Source organism: Brassica oleracea, chromosome C1, assembly GCF_000695525.1.
Source record: "Brassica oleracea var. oleracea cultivar TO1000 chromosome C1, BOL, whole genome shotgun sequence".
NCBI lineage: Eukaryota > Viridiplantae > Streptophyta > Magnoliopsida > Brassicales > Brassicaceae > Brassica > Brassica oleracea.
The window spans coordinates 42,231,523-42,235,969 of record NC_027748.1 but is presented as its reverse complement, the minus strand read 5'-3'; the positions used below and the strand labels follow the sequence as shown (position 1 = coordinate 42,235,969).

Below are 4,447 nucleotides of genomic sequence, written 5' to 3'. Positions count from 1 at the left end.
TTGAAAGCTTTCAAAACCATATGGAAGATAAAAGTCAAAATAATTCAACTGTGAAAACAATACTGTTCACTTTTTTTCAAGAATGTGTTCGATGGAAAAAATAAGGTTTTTATGTCATAATTTGTTTAATGTCCAATCCGATCAACCCATGATGTATTAATTATAGTTTTGTTCTATTATTTTTAATAAAAATTGATCCGATCCATCGGAAATAAATTATATAATAACAACAAAAATATTTTATATATATAAATAAAATGATCACATATATAAAAAAAACTATCGATAATATATACAAATAAACTGCGCAGGTCTTATCCTAGTAAAAATAATTAAGAGAGGAACAATATTTTTGTCATGAAGCAAATCATTGTCATTATTATTAGTATTATTGTCTTGGATGGAGATAACAAAGAATCAATGAGGATAACTACCAATCATTTGATTTGGGAATAATAAACCGCCCAATAAACAAAGGAAAAAGGGAAAAATCAAGAAGAAGATATCGAAGCGTGTCTGACGCAAGGAGGCCAATCTCTCTGTCATGACTCACGTTTATAGCTAGAAACCCCACATTTACTTTGCAAATTAGATACTTTTGTTTCTTTTAATTATTTTACAGCTTAAGTAATTTCCACATATCAGATGTAAACTATACATTTTGAGAAAAAATATATTTTGTTATTTGCTATTCATATATACAATTTTCTTTCTACTTATAGACTGATTGACAAGAGGAATCCAAGACTTAAATTTAATGCTTTTCGAAAAGATCAACATGATTAAATAATTATTTTCATTAATGGAGGAAAAGTATAAAGAACATGTTATATGTTTCATAAAACACCAAACAATGAAAAAAAAAACCGAATATAGAAAAATCGTGAGAGAAAATTGTGGATGATAAATAGCCTTTACTGCAGCCGATCTCCCTCCGTGGGGGGCCGTGCTCGTCACCGCCGCTACGTGAGGGAGGATATCCTTAGCCTCTTTAGTTTAATATAAGTTTTATTTGGTTTCTTGTCTTTTTGGGTGAGGGTTTAATTACTTCTCAGTCCGGTGAGTGCTAGTTTGGCTCAGTCTCAAGCAGTCTGTGCTTGTCCCATGGTGACTTGTCCTCCTTGGTGTGTATCTTGACTCGATTTAGAACGGTGGTTGGTGGTCCAGATCTACCGGATCTTGGGTTGATAAACTTGTAGGATCTTGGAGTCTTTTGTGGCTGTTTCGGTGCTTGAATCCCTTTAGTATCTGTCGATTGGTCTGTGTTCTGCGCTTGGAGTGTGGTTCCTGCTCTCTTGCTTGTTTCAGGTGGAGTTTCGGTTTGGAGAGTTGGGTCCAGTGATGAGTCTGGCGCAATTTGTCAGGTCGAGGACCTGTTGACGGTGCGGTGTAGCTGCTTGGAGCAGTGCAGGTGCTTTCGCTGACGTCGTGTTTGGACTTTCTTCAACTCTAGTTCCTTTGCTACTCATCGTTTCTGCAAAGAGTTTATTGTTCTCGGTTGAGTCGCTGCGTCGACATGGTGTTTCTGAGTGCGCTTTCAGGAGCCTATATCCCGAGCTTGGTTTCGCGTCTCCTGTGTTGTTTCTCCAGATGGTGCTTTCAAGATTATGGCTTTATCTAATTGGTTCTAGTTTGGTACGGAATGGTATGTTTCTTTGAGGTTTTTTCTGCAACGGTGAAGCGTCCCGAGGATACTTTGGTTGCTACTGGCTTCTCTCCGTGAAAAGGTCTGATTTGAGGTGTGTTGTCCTCTGTCCTGCTGTGTGTGGCGGGTGGACCTGTTTCTGTTCTTTGGTTTGGTTGTCAAGCTCTCAAATGTTGGTGGTCTGTCTTTATTGGAGGTCCATCCTTGTTTCGTTTGGCTGTCTCCTTGTAAGCCTCCGGTGGTTCTAAGGTTCTGGTTACTATCTCTTCCGTCCCCTCCTTTGAGCTCTCAGTAATGTGGGAATTTAAGTTTCGAAATTTGCCTGGTTGGTTATGTTCCCCGTGTGTGGGTTTAAGAGTCCTTTCTTATGGGTTTTAGCTTCCCTTCTTATGGGATTTAGCGCCCGAGGATATCTTCTCCTTCCTTGAGTTTATGCAGTAGACTATGTATTTTGTTGTTCTAATATAATTCAATTTGGGAAAAAAAAAAAAAAAAATAGCCACAATACTAAGCGTAAGGTGAGGAGGTCATGAAAGAAAACACCATCACATGCATCTTCTCCTTTTCTTATTGTTTCTTATGTTCATTGTTTAAAAATGGACATTACTTTTTTGTTTCTTTATGTTAAATTTTGTTTGATAGCTATGTGTTCTTCTATCTACTCCATTGGTTATATTGCCACCAATCATTAGCCTCCACATTATTACATCAAACTCCTATCGCAATTTTGTTCTTTTTGTAACCAAAAACCTACAAATCAAATAAATACACGCCATAGCACATATTTTACGCCGCTCACCATCATAAATAGACATGTAAAAAGCTTAATTTGTAGCCTATGTGTAAAATATATATTATAGATATTTTTGTTCCCGTCAAAAAATGAAGATATTTTGTTCCTTATTTATATCTTCAACTTTAAAAACAATATAATTTTAGGAAACTGATTTTTTTTTGCATCCACCGGGTCAATCATAATTGGCTATAGGCCTGGGCGTTCGGGTACCCGTTGGCATTCAAGTCGGGTTTTTCGGGTTTACGCTTCTAGGTCCCGTACTAAAATTTTATTAGTACGGGTCAGATTCGGATAATAACACTTCAGGTTCGGTTCAAAATTGTATTGCATCATAAAAACCATAAAGTAATCATATATCGTACGAATTCGGGTTATATCGGTTCGGTTCGGATATAACCAAAGTAAAAAACAAATTTTTTGAAGTAAAACATAAAGAAAAATATCTAAATTAAATAAAAATTAATCTATCACGTATAAAATTAATAAAATAACAATAAAATGTTAAATCAAACATGAAAACAAACATCATTTGTAAAAAAATATGTATTGCCTTATAGAGATTAGACTTTTTATTTCAGTGAGCAAATTATAAAATACTTATTTATAACTAATTGTGTACTTAAAGCATTTATTAGAATTTTAATATTTATTATTATATATAATATTACCACAAATATTAAATTTAATAATTGGAATACTTATATATATTTCAAAATATTTATATTGACTATTAATTTCGGATTTTTCGGGTTACCCGTTCGGGTTCGGTTAATAACACTTCGGGTTCAGATATTTTTTGTACCACCCTACAAGATTCGTTCGGGTATTTTTACGTTTCGGGTCGGATAAAGGGTCGGGTTTTTCGGTTCGGATTTCGGGTTTCGGATTTTATGCCCGGGCCTAATTGGCCAATGTGAATTTAGAGGTACAATTATTCAAGAAAAGAGATCTAAAATATGGTATTTAATTCGAAAAAGACAAGAAAATAAACAAATAAAATATGCTAGAAAATCATTGCATTAGAAGTGGCCTCTCCCAAATGTTTATATATAGAGATTCCTCCAATGACTGAATTATTATATCAAGAAATAAGAAAGAGCTCGACTTGTTCCTCAGAAGATTCAATAATATCAAACTTCTTGAAGAACGTTAAAGAATGAATCATTTAACGTCGTCGTCGGAGGTAGAAGGGACTGAAACAATCCCTTTTGGCCGGAGACTGCAAAGAGGAGGGCAGAGAGTTTTCGCTCCAAAGCTTTTGGAGGCTCTTCGTCGATCAAGAAGAAGCACGGAAGATCCGGCGAGACATCTTAGTCGCAGATGGAGAGCCACGGCAGCGCAGAAGGTTTATTCCTTAAGACTCTACGATGCTCTCCGGCGTTCTCGGCGGAGCGCAACGGTTCGGGACACGGCCGACAAAGTGCTCGCGGCTACGGCTCAGACGAGACGGCGGATTACATAGCGGCGCTGGAAATGCAAGTCCGAGCCATGACGGCTCTAACGAAGATTCTGTCTGAGTTTCAGCCGTCCGTTAAACTCGGCTCAGCTTTATAGCCGATTGCATGAGCCGTTGGTGTGTATTATTTGTTTTGGTTATTCTTTTACGCATTTATAATCCGAATGTTTGATAATGTATTTAATCAAGTGTTTGCAATGGGGTAAAATGTCAAAAATTATCACGAGTTGGACGAAAATATTGCGTATTTTTCTTGTTGTTCAAACTGTTTTATGTCATTTCCTACATTTCTGAGTTGTAAGTATTTGCTTAAAAATGAAATTTGGACACCATAAATGGCTCAATGCTAGCGTTCATGGCAACTTTGTAGTTAATATTTAGCAAAAAAAAATATATATATAAATATGGACAAATCTCCAAAATAGCACATTTCTAAGTTTATATCACAAAAATAGCACTCAAAAACTAAAATGACCAAAATAGCACCTTTCTAAGTTTATCCTTTGAAAATTTTAATTTTTTTATTTTTCAAAATTTGAAATCTTATCCC

The 4,447-nt window shown here is 35.8% G+C and overlaps 1 pseudogene; it reads left to right on the top strand.

Annotated features, from left to right (window-relative positions):
• The first annotated feature begins 3,449 nt into the window (after nt 1-3,449).
• LOC106293999 lies at nt 3,450-4,152 on the top strand (annotated as a pseudogene).
• Nucleotides 4,153-4,447: the final 295 nt, after the last annotated feature.